The sequence below is a fragment of the Acomys russatus genome, chromosome 10 (genome assembly GCF_903995435.1).
Source record: "Acomys russatus chromosome 10, mAcoRus1.1, whole genome shotgun sequence".
Classification (NCBI taxonomy): Eukaryota; Metazoa; Chordata; class Mammalia; order Rodentia; family Muridae; genus Acomys; species Acomys russatus.
In genome coordinates this window covers 52,415,578-52,428,312 of record NC_067146.1, presented here as the reverse complement: position 1 = coordinate 52,428,312, position 12,735 = coordinate 52,415,578, and the positions used below count along the sequence as shown (strand labels likewise).

Here is a 12,735-nt window from a genome sequence, read left to right as displayed (position 1 = left end):
CCTTCCTTTTCACACATGGTTCCTCACTTCGGGCTACCCTTGGCCTTCTGCTCAGCGGAGGTCTGCCTGTCTTTAGGGCTTTCCTTTCAGTGAGATTTCAACTGGGACTGTGCCAGACAGAGATGAAGCTAGCTGTGCACTTTTGCTTAGTGTATTGTCCCAAATGCTCTCCTTAGCTCTCTTTCCCAGCTACTCTTTCCACACTGACCTCATCTCAGTCGGGTCAGTTGGTCTTAGATGGAATATTCATGCACTGTGCTCAGCCTGTGACAGAAGCAGCATAGAGTAGCCTCACTGGTATGGCCTCTCTGTTGAGATGCCCTGGAAGCAAGTTCAGACTGTCTTCAAAAATCGTTACAAGCCTCAGCTTCCCTATCCCCACATCTACCTAAAGCTACTAGGTGGGATTCCAGGCCAAAGTAAACCATGTTTGGCTCTCAAAGTACAGTGTGTTACCAGGGGTTTGTGCACGCTTTCAGAGAGCTGGTTCTGTCTGAGTTGCTCCCAGCAAGGTCATTCTGGGCCACTCTTACAGTACCACCCCACAGCAGTTCAACTTTCTCTTGCATATGAGAACCGGCGTTATTGGAAGCACTATTAGTTGCCAACCTAGTTTCATGACTGATACTGGGAGTTTTGCTAACTGTTCTCCACTCTTTCAGAGCTGTAAGGTTTGAAAGTCCATCTGTTTTTTACTCTCCACACTCAAGCCCATCCCTACCCTGCCGCCTTCACCACTACTTGGACACTCTTCATTTGGAGTTGCCTTCTACACAGTGTTTATGATAATATATCACAGGGCTTAGTCAAGACTAACCACCCAAGCCAAAAAAAAAGTGCTCCGGGTGTTGAGTATGGCAGGCATCAAACCTGTGTGGACTGTGACTCACCATTGGGACTTAATAAATGATTGTTGCTTCTGAGTCTAAATACTGCCGAGCAATGATTTGCAATAAAACAGACAAGCGGAGATACTTTAAAACAGCATGGCATGAAAAGGTAGAAATTAGTCATCACGGAAATGCAAATTAAGCCCACAATGAGATAGTACTGCACACCCACCCGGATAGCTAGAGTTTAAAAGACTGATACTTCAAATATTGGCAAGAATGTGGAGCAACTGGAATTCTCATATTCCACTGTGGGTGTGTAAGAGGTACAAGTACTTCTGAAAGCGGTCTGGCAAAGTCGTGTAAAGGAGAGATTGTGCTGATTCTGCACCCGGTGTTTGCATTCTCGGCTGAGTACCACGGAAGTGCGTGTGCATGTGCACCAGAAGCAACTACTAGAAACACTTCAGTGTCCCCCAGATGCCCCAACGAGCCAACACATGTTCCTATAGGAAAACATCAGCCAGCAATGAAAGTGCACAAACTAGATCTACAAGAAACACGCGGAGTCTTCAAACACAATTATTGAGAGAAAAGTCAGAGCTGGAAGTCTAAATTCCATAAACTTAACAGGCATAGGTCAACTAAAGTGGTCGTCTGTGGGGATGGTGAGAACAGTGGTAGAAACAGATGCGCTATTGTTTTCTTGACCTGGTTGCAGAGTGTCCCTTGGGATGATATTGACCTAACTGTGTTTGGAGCTTTTTAATCTTTAATGTATATGTTGTACAGTAGTCCCACTGCCTCACCCAAGGTTTTGTTTTCTAACTTTTCAGCTGCCTGTGGTCTATGGTAGCCTGAAAATATTAAGTGGAGGATTGTAGAAGTAAATAACTATAGCTTTGAAATTGTGAGACATTCTGAGCAGCACAATGAAATCATATGATGGTCTACTTGTTGCCACCCAGAGCATGAAGCATCTGTTTGTCCAGTTACCTGCCCATTTGCCCCTTGTAGCTGCCTCACTTAGAATCTAGACTGTTTCAGTATCATAGACCTGTGTTCGAGCAACCTTCATTTCATTTACTGGCCCTCAGTGTATAAATGTAGTGATGGTGCCAATTTAATTACAGCATATTGTTATAATTATTCCTTTATTAGCTTATTGTTGTTTATCTCTTTGTGTTCTTTTTTTTTTTTTTTTTCTTTTAATGAGGGTTTTCTTTTCAAGAAAGTTGCTCTGTGTAGTCTTGCCTTTCCTGGATTTGCTTTGCAGATCAGGCTGGCCTCGAACTCATAGAGATCCACCTGCCTCTGCCTCTCGAGTGCTGGGATTAAAGGAGTGCGCCACCACATCCAGCTTGTTGTTCATCTCTTAATTTGCCTAATTCATAAGTTAGACGTTATCACAAGTACACATGTATCGAGAGAAAGAAGCCCATAGTAGGTACACAGTTTGATATGATGCTCACATATCCAGGCACCCCTGGCGGGTCTTGGAATACATCCTCTGTCAGGAAGCAGGAAAATACTGTATCTCACCATTATTGTAATTTTTTAAAAGTTTTTTTTTTTTTTTTTTTTTTTTTTGCTGTTTTTATGTGTATGGGTGTTTTACTTGCTTGCTCGTCTGTGCACCACATACATGTCATTTGAAGGGCATCTTCCTCAAAACCTCTACCCCTAGCCCGGCGTTGGTGGCGCACGCCTTTAATTCCAGCACTTGGGAGGCAGAGGCAGGCGGGTTGCTGAGAGTTCAAGGCCAGCCTGGTCTACAGAGTAAACTGCAGGACAGCCAAAGGTACACAGAGAAACCCTCTTTCGAAAAAACCAAAAACCAAACAACCTCCCCCCAGAAAACAAACAAAAACAAAACAAAACAAAACAATCTGCCCTTATAGGTTAGACCATGGCTGTAAGCCTTAAAGTCACTCAAGGATTTTTTTTTTCAGTGTTGGATTTATCAGTGAGATCAGCTGTCAAAAACTTACCAAAGGGTCACTGTTATCCTCAAGAAAGAATATTGGAAAGAACATTGGAAGACATGGAGATCTGTGATTAGGATGGTGCTAGAGAGCTCTGGAGACTACAGACAAGAAGACAGACATGAGGCTGAGAAGGACCAGGGTGACCACTGAAGGGTCATGGTGCGGCAGGCTGTATAGAGCTGGGGCAGCCCCACCGGTTCTGTTATTGTGACCTTTTACATTGAAATGCAGGGTCTGGAGAGATGGCTTAATGGTTAAGAGCACTGACTGCTCTGTCAGAGGACCCAGGTTCAATTCCTAGCACATGGATACTCTCAACCTTCTGAAACTCAAGTTCTTCCTGAGACAAAGCTTTCTCTGGCTGTCCCAGAACTTGTTCTGTAGATGAGGCTGGCCTCGAACTCACAGAGATCCTCATGCCTCTGCCTCTGGAGTGCTGGGACTAAAGGCGTGCACATCACACCTGGCAGAAGTACCTTTTAGAGACATTTGAATAATACATTGGCTTTGAATGAAAAGGAAGAACGCCGAACGGAAGTTCACTCAGGAAGAATTAACAGCCAGCTGTGTACAGTCTGAGTTGGCCTCATCTTAAAAAATAATTTGTACTTCCTCTTATTTGATTATAAACTTTAATGCTGAGGGCTGGGGAGATGGCTCAGTGGTTATGAGTGCAAACTACCCTGGCAGAGGACCCATAGATGGCCCACAGCAACCTGTAATGCAGCTTCAGGGGCTTCCACGGCCCCCATGGGCACCTTCATGCACATGCGCATACCCACACACAGACACACACACACATGCATGTATATACATAATTACAAATTAAAAAGGACTTGATGTATTATAGAACATTGACCAATGTAAAAGCACACAGAGAAGAAAACAAAGGTCATGATTTCTCCATGTTCATGCAATGCTGGGCTTGTCTTCTTGTGAAACTGTGACCTTGTCACTTATAAAGCCTCCTACCTCTCTAGCATGATGAAGAAAATGTCTTTCACCAGATCAAAAATATTTTCAAATATATGATTTATGAAAGAGACATGATACTCCTTCCCCAACAATAATCCTTTCAGAAGACATTGGCTAGTATGATAGCTTAAGAGATAACATGTTTTTTTGTTTGTTTGTTTGTTTTCATTTTCATTGGATTTTCAGCCTTTTCTTCATGGCTTGCCAGTAAGTATGATCCAGGTGAGCCCTATTACTAAAAGACAAGAGGAAGCACATCCCCAGCCCCCTCAAATGCTTGTAGTGGTTGATAGTTTAACTTGGAGAGCTTGCTGCCCTGAAGGCTTAACCCCAGGGCTTTCCTTGTGGCAGACAAATGCTCTGCCACTGGACTGCACCCTGACACAGCTCTTTCCCCTTTAAGATTTGGAGCTCCTTCTCTTTTTTCCCAGGCTTATTATTTCTAGAAAACTGCATCACCAACCTTGAAGGGTAAATTCTTTTTGCAAAATGAGATCTGTCTAGCTTCTTTCACTTTCCACCGGGGGAGATAGAGACAGCTCAGTTTTCCCTGCTACATGCCCGTGCCACAGACCGTTTTTATGATCCCCCACGTTTGGCGCTTTCTCCCCACCGGCAAGCTAGCAAGCAGAGTGTCTAACATGCTTCACTTCCGACTTTTCTACCTGGAGATAGTGTTTGATCCCAAAGGCTCAGGTGCCAGTTAAGATCCCAGGCTTCTAAAATTTCTGATCATTGGACTGAAATCTGGAGCTCTCATAACCTCTGCTTTAGGCATAACTAATTTGCTTTAAAAAGCCTCGCAGAACTCAGGGAAACGTTAATGTTGCTATGCCTCCTGGCTTCCCCAGGACTCACTCTTAAAAGCACACAGATGAGCAGGTAGTTTTCTGCACGTGCATGAGCTGTTCTGGACTTCTGCATGCCTCCACATGTTGAGCTGCCCAGCCAGCCCTCCCTTGAGCCTGCTCTTGGGTTTTCATGGTTATCTGCTGCATAAGCATGGTGGAAGCATGGACAGTCATGTAGAAGAGTGATTGGACGGAAAGGCATGATTTAAGGCTCACAGACTGAGTGGGGGAAACCCAGCAAAGCCTGTCTGTTCAGATTCCTCCTGGCTTCTCTGTGCAGCATTCTTTTCTCCTGGGTGTAGGACAGCACTTTTTTTTTTTTTTTTAATGGGGGCGGGGAGGGGTCTAAGGTCTGCTTTAGTCAGGGGACGTGGGAGTATTTCCCTGTGGCCAGCTCTAAGACTGAAAGTTCGGGGAAGATTAGACGCCATTTCTGGTTTGTCTTGCCTGCCTTTGGGAGAAAAAGGAGCTGGCGAATGAAGGCCAGAAGGTCAGAAAGAAAGATTTTGCTAAAGCCTGTATAGGAGTCCTAGAGTGCCCCAGCAGGGTAACAAGAGATTGGCTTTCTCCTTTATCCCTCTCATGCCATATCAAAGTTGCTTTAGAACCCAAAGTCAAAAGTCCAAATACTCTAAAAAAAAAATTGTCTCAATCATTTAGAGGAAAACAACTGTGACAGTTATGAGCCAGGAATGAGGACAAAACCCCAAATATGACTCCCTTCACTGTCCACAACTCTGAAAATCTACTTACTGGTTTCTACAGGAGCAAAGGGCAGTGTGAGTTGTGTTGAATGCTGTAGGCAGCTGCAGCTGGACCTCCCAGATGTGGAATGCAAACAGGGGTGGGAGTGTGAGCAGTGATCCAGCTACAGGAAACAGATTATCTCACTGTCCTTGGGGTCTTAGGTGCCCCAAGCTTTATGGTAGTGACTTGCTCCTTCTCTGTCTTCCATCCCCTCTGCTGTGTATGTCCATCCTCTCCCTCCCAGCTGTGTATGTCTCCCTCCGAGCTGTGTATGTCCATTCCTTCCCTCCCAGCTGTGTATGTCCATCCTCTCCTTCCCAGCTGTGTATGTCCATTCCCTCCCTCCCAGCTGTGTATGTCCATTCCCTCCCTCCCAGCTGTATATGTCCATTCCCTCCCTCCCAGCTGTGTATGTCCATCCTCTCCTTCCCAGCTGTGTATGTCCACCCTCTCCCTCCCAGCTGTGTATGTCCATTCCCTCCCTCCCAGCTGTGTATGTCCATCCTCTCCTTCCCGGCTGTGTATGTCCATTCCCTCCCTCCCAGCTGTGTATGTCCATCCTCTCCTTCCCGGCTGTGTATGTCCATCCTTTCCCTCCCAGCTGTGTATGTCCACTCTCTCCCTCCCAGTATCACTGAGTTCATTAACTTTCCCCCTCCCCTGGCTTCTGATGCCTTTACTCCCTGATGTTTTAGCTTTAGCTCCCATGCGTGATTGATGTTCTTTTCTTCCAGTTGTCAGTTCAAGTTCTTAAACTGTATAGGTAGCCATCATCATTCTGCTGTGTGCATTGCGATGTTCCTACAGGGTCACCTCTTAAGCTTTACTGCCCCAGGTCACGTGCTCTATGAAATGGGTCATATGGACTCTGGTCTAGCATCTGAAATGACAAATGTACTCCGACCTTTTGGGTATGCTAGAATCTTAGACTGTCATATGTTTAACATAGTATTGAAGTAAAACTTGGACACAATTTTACTGTTTTTTGTTTGTTTGGTGGCTTTAGACAGTACTTCACTTTGTAGCCCCTGCTGGCCGGGTACTTGCTGTGTAGCCCACAGTGGCTTTGAGTTGTGGCAGTTCTCTTGCTTTAGCCCCTCCCCCACAACCCCCGTCCTGAGGGGATAGGTATGCACCGCCATGCCTGGCTTCCCCACATTTGTCAAAATGAAATTCTTTCTTTTCATTAAAAAGTCATGCTATTTTCTTGTTTTCAGACGACTTTAATAGAAATACATGTTAGATAGCCTTCTCTTAGCATTCCTGGGCTTCAGCACCATAGAGAGAATGTTCAACTGGCTTCTCATGGATTCACTTCTAGTACGGTGAAGTGTCTTAACAGTGTGTGTGGACTTGTCCTCACAGACACCAGAGACTAGCAAAGACAGGCAGGAAGGGCTGGGAATATGATGGCCTTCATAAAGAAGTTTAAAAGCATTGCCCCTTTAAAACAGAACGTTCCAAGCTTAGGCTCTTCCTCCCTCTGTTGTTTAGCTACTAAAATATAAATGGTTCTGTGTAGCAGTTGACTTATTATTAGACTCTTATTATTAGGAATTAACGTGTACAAATTGTGACGGAAAATAGATGGCAGACAGGAGTTTGTTCTTCGGTTTGATTCTGGCTTAGAGGAGGACTTAACGTTAGCTTTATATTAGCTTACAACTGTAGAACAGGAAGTGAAGGCTGGCAGCAAACCATTTCCTGTCTTCCTAAAGGAAGAAACAAATTTATTTAAAGTATACTTAGACTTCAGAGTCACTCCGGTCAATCCAGCCACACAGTCTGAATTTAGCCTTAGAAAAATGTTCCAATGTGATATGCTTGACCTCATCCCTACTCCTCAGTTTTCTGATTAGGTGGCTGAGCATTAGCATTTTAGGAAAGTATCCTAAGGAATTCCAGTGAGTAGACAGAGAACAGATAAAGAATACTGTCTTCCTGGACACTTGTGCTTGTACTCAGAGTACTGTGTTCACAGCCACAGTGCCAGGCTGCGGCCAGCTGTCCTGCATCCAATGCCCTCTGAGCATCGTTTGTACTGGCCCACTCCTGTTATTTTCCCAGGCATGCTAACAGTTTCCTTCTTAGGCCTTTTTTTTTTTCTAATTCAGATTCCTCCCAGTTCAGCTGATACCTCCTCCACAGAGCCTCTCCTCATCATCTTTGACTAGAAGGCTTGCTCCTCTGACTCCTCTGAGGGCCACAGTGAAGTAATTGTGTACTGCCTTACGCCATCTTGTTGACTGTTGCATCAAAAGATTAACCATTAACTTGGCACGTTTGTTATCGGCTATCTGTGCTGTAGGACTCTAGCCTTGGGTTGTATCTGTGACTGGATCAAGTGTCTGTACCACCCAGTAAGCTGATATTTCCTACCGCTTTCCATAGGTGTGACTTGGCTCTTCAGTTCTTTGAATCTTGTCCTGGTTCTGTCTGTCCTGCCATCAGGTTCCCTGGATCTTGAAGTCAGGCCAACAAATCAGTGACCAACATGGCCAACAGCCAGTGAAACTGATTGTGTCTTATGCATAGCTTCTTTATCTATTTTATGACCTCGTTGAGTCTTTGGATTTCCTCCTCTATTCCTCAGGACCTGAAAGCAGAATTAACTTTACAGGCTTTGACTGTGTGTTCTCTAAGAGGTCAGTGTGTGATCGACTCTCTGGATCTTCCTGTCCCTGCACCCTGGGGCCACACACTCCCACTCAGCACATTCTATCCCAGGGTCACAGAAATGATCACATCAGTTCTCTTACCAGGAACTGGGCTGATCTGGTAAGATTCCCATAAAAGGGAATAGACTCAGTCTACTGCTTTGGAATTATTTTGGGGAGTGGGGTAGGGCATAGAATGTCAATGTCTCTGTGTAGCCCTGGCTGTCCTGGAACTCACTGTGTAGACCAGGCTGGCCATGATCTCAGAGAATTGCTTGCCTCTGCCTCCTGAGTGCTGGGATTAAAGGCAAGTGCCACCATGAGTGGCTTGAATTTTTACCTTTTAAGTGAAGCAGCATTACAGCGGCCATGTTATTTAAAAGTTCTCTTGAATTGGACATGGGAGTGCACTCCTGGAGGCCGTGAAAGAGGTGTGCTCAAGGCTAACACAGTGAGACTATGTTTCATAAAAAGAACTCAAAGAAATCCTTTATGGTGGTTTCTCATTGCCTGTGGAGTGAAATATAAACCCAAGGTGTTCAACAGGGGTGTTAGTAAAATTATGTTAAAACTGGAGTTCCTGGACTGGCATCATGGCTTACTGGTAAAGACACTTGCCACGCAAGTCTGACTATCTGAGTTAGATCTCTGGAACTCATATAAAGATGGAAGGAGAGAAGCAATTCTATAAAAACCAACCAACCAACCAACCAACCAACCAACCAACCAACAACTCCCCCACAATCTCCACACACATGCTATAACACACGCACATTTATACACTTGCTTCTTTCCCTCCCTCCCTCTCTCCTCCTCCCCTCTTTGACATACACACACCCCCCAATAAATTAAAAACACAACCCCTAAGTTCCGTAATCATGCTGTATCCCAAGTGCTCAATAGCCACATTTACTGAATTGTTTTCATTTTGAACAACACAACAGAGACCACGTCTAACATTGCAGACACCACTGAAGAGCGCTTTGACTTCAGACACAGAGATGCAGAATTTGGAGTTTCCCCAGCTGATTTTCCATCTTTCTCAGTAAGCTCCTTCTCTTCTCTTTTGGGATGGTAATGTATATCCTGTGCCATTATATGTTACAAGTGTGTTATCTACTTTTTGATTCTGATTTTACAGGGAATTACAGGTAAGAGATTTCCATGAGTCTTAGAAGAGATTTGGAACTTTTAAACATTATTGAGGCTGTTATAGACTATGGGGACTTTTGAAGCTGGACGAAATGCATTTGCATTATGACACGGCTACAAACCTATGGGGGCCAGGCAGTGAGTTCCAGGACAGCCAAGGTTACACAGAGAAACCTTGTCTCAAAAAAAAAAAAAAAACCCAAAATTAAATGTTGCGTAGTGCTTTGGGAGAGCTTTTTTTTTTATGTCTAGCCTTAAGTCAGAATGGCTTCCTGTCTTCCAGGTTGAAGGTTTGCTCTTCATCCCCAACCTTCCCCCAGGCACTTTTTCCAGTTTAACTAGATTAGAGTTGAAGGGCTGTAATAGGGGGATTTTGGAACATATGCAGTAGCTGGCTCAAGGGGGTCAATTTCCAGTCCTTATGTGTAATATATGTAGGGAAAAAGTAGGTAGGGAAGATAAAAAATGGCTAATGGAAAAAAGTGGGGACGTATACTTGACATTTTTGCTTTTTTTAAAAAAAAATCTTAATTTATTATAATTTATACATATTACATCCTGATTGTTATCCCCTCACTTGTCTCTTCCCATTTATACTCTCCTTTTCTCCCTCCCTCCCTCTTCAGCCCTATTCCCCTCCCCAAGATCTCTGACAGAAGGGGACCTTCCCCCACCCCATATGACCACAGCCTACCCACAGTTCTCATATATTTGAAATTTCTTTTCTTAAAAAAAGATTTATTTTGCTGGGAGTGGTGGTACACGCCTATAATCCCAGCACTTGGGGAGGCAGAGGCAGAGGCAGGCAGATCTCTGAGTTTGAGGCTAGCCTGGTCTACAAAGCAAATCCCGGATGTTCAAAGCTACCTAGAGAAACCTTGTCTTGAAAAACCAAAAAACCAAAACCAAAACCCAAAACATAAAAGTTTATTTAGTGTGTATATATGTATGCCTGAGTGTGTGTATGTGTACCACATGTGTGTACAGGGGCCTTCTGAGGAGCCCCTGGAAGTGGAGTTACAGGTAGCTGTGAGCCCATTCATCTGGAAGATCAGCAAGTGCTCTTAAACTCTGAGCCAATTCTCCATTCCTTTCTAGACTATGAAAATATTTTAATTTGTATGTATGTGTGTGCGTTATGTACACGTGTGCACACATGACTGTAGAGGCCAGAAGATGGCAATTGATCCCCTAAAACTGGAGTTATATTGGTTGTGAGTCCCACCACCAACTCTCACATGGGCCCAAGAACAGTATTTTTAACACCTAAATCATCTCAAATACCATATTTGAAAATTTCAAAACTAAGGCCAAAAGCAGTGAATATAACAAAAGGGAAGAAATGTCATTGCTGTTTTCGAAAACATACTCCCCATCCCCCTTTCAGAGGATCTGATTAAATTTTGTTGTAATCTTGTGAAATGATTTACTTGAGTAATTAAATATCAGCTTGGTTTTAATTTAATTTAATTTAATTTTTTATTTTTATTTTTCTGATCGCGTTTTACAGCATCTGGCAATACTTAATTTTTTCTGAGAAGACCATAAGCTCTAAAGGGCTCAGAGAGAGCCTGATCATCAGCATTTAGTGGCCACTACAAGCCCTGTAGTCACTCATGTCCCCTAGGCGGTCCCCGATCACCGCCCATCTCTCAGACCACGCCCATTCAAGTCGACCCCCTCCTAGTCTCAGCAACTGCAGATTCTCATTGGTGGAGAAGTTATTCTGGTCCCACCTCCAGGGCTAGTGATAGGCTGTCCCGGCGTGGGGCGGTGGTGGTTGGCTGCCTGGGGACGGGTCCCTGCTGGTGCCTGTCAGAGAGGCTGGCGGCAGTGGCGGCTGTCGGGGCTGGGTTGTCAGCCAGAGAGAGGAGGGAAGATGGCTCGCCCGGACCGGTGCTGCTAGGAGGAGAGGGGCAGGTGGCGCGGCTGCGGGCGGAACGCAGTCGCCCGGTCGCCGTGGTCGCGGTGGTCGCGAGGCGAGGCCGCGGCCGGTCCCGGAGCTGCTCTGGTGAGTCCGCCTCGAGCCGCATGACGGCCCCCGGGGAGCCAGGAGACCGAGAACTTTCTTTGGTTTGGGAGGAGCGGGACTGGGGCAGTTGCGGGCGGAGGGCAGGACTTCGTCCTGGAGCGGCGGCCCGTTGCGGGTAACGGCTCCCGCGCGAGGGCAGGGCGGCCTGGGAACCTGAAGTTGGCCACGGCGGCGGTCTGCCTGCTGCGAGCGAGGCTCGGTTCCTTGTTGGGGCGGTGAGTTGGGGGCGTCCCAGGGTCGGCCTAGCGCGGAGCCCACTGTAGCCTTAGGCCACTGCCCTTTAGTCCCCCGCCGCCCAGCGTCCGGCCCACGCGAGCTCCACAGACCCGGTCCGGTGCTCTTCAAAGCCGTGCTTGCCCGGGTCTCGAGTCCAGCGGGGCTCGGGGTTCCGAGGACCAGCCCGGTGTGTCCATCACCCGAAGTGCTCTTCTGCTGGTGCCGCCCTGGACCCTGGAGTTCTGCCTCTTCTGAGGCTGCTGTGGCAGTGCCAGAGAATCGTCGGGGTTTCCGTTGAACGGTTTTTCCCCCACGAATACACCCCAAGTCTGCACGCTTCGGCAAAACTGGGTGTCTGTTCTTCAGCGTGTACGTGTGTGCTTTGTACCTTTGGAGTTTAGATGTTCCTGAAGGATTTAAATTTGGCCCTAGTGGTTTTGCACTGCACCGAATCCTTTCTGGGATAAAACGTTACAGCACGCGGGCAGCGGCTGCGCGGCTCAGGTAGGGGGAGTGCTGCTACTCCTCAGAGACTGCTATGGGCTGCATGAAGGCGACACTAGCCTTTTGTCAAGTGGGTGTCCTTTGGGTAACAGTAGGTTTTGGAGGAGATGTGCCAGCCCTGTGGTTCATGCAACGCGTTACAGTTTGAGGTTTTCAGTTTTTAAACTTTCATCTACATAAAGCCATAAAGATTACTGTAACCTTGAAGCAATGAGATAGTTCTGGGAGGTGTGTTTTCCTAAGACCGATCTGCTGCCAACAGCACTAGCCCTCCCTCTATCGTTTGTGAGCACCTTTCCCCTTTAGGTGAGTACATTATAGGTTTACAGAATGAATCTTTGAAGCACAAGAAAGAAAAAGAAAGAAAGAAAGGCTGCTTTGTCAGGAGCAGCATCAAAGTCAAATATTCGGATAATCCGATCACTTTAGGGGCCAGGGGGATGCCTTTTCGTCTATTTAGAAAACAGATTTACAATTGACTCCCTTTCCAGTCATTTGCTTTATAGCATTATTTCCAGAAACAGATTAGAAATCCTGCTAGTAATCAGCACCAACAGGCTCTGGATATGAACACCGGGTGGGAATGGGTTGCCTCAGTGCACAGTTGCTTTTGTCTTTCTTTTTGAAAAAAAAATTTTTTTAAAGTGTGTGTGTGTGTGTGTGTGTGTGTGTGTGTGTGTGTGTGTGTGTGTGTGCATATGAATGCATGTAATTGCAGTGACACCAAGATCAGCCATTTGTCTCCTTCCACCTTGTGGGTGCCTATCCTACCTGGTCATCAGG

The 12,735-nt window shown here is 45.9% G+C and overlaps 1 protein-coding gene across 2 annotated transcripts in view; it reads left to right on the top strand.

Annotated features, from left to right (window-relative positions):
- Window positions 1–10,996: 10,996 nt before the first annotated feature.
- Window positions 10,997–12,735, top strand: part of Hycc1 (hyccin PI4KA lipid kinase complex subunit 1) — a 67,285-nt gene continuing 65,546 nt past the window's right edge. Inside the window, exon 1 of one of the 2 annotated variants that reach the window (XM_051152142.1) lies at window positions 10,997–11,211. The gene's annotated coding sequence lies outside the window, so the exon portion shown is untranslated. The remainder of the gene's footprint in view (window positions 11,212–12,735) is intronic. The other variant, XM_051152141.1, reaches the window with a different exon arrangement.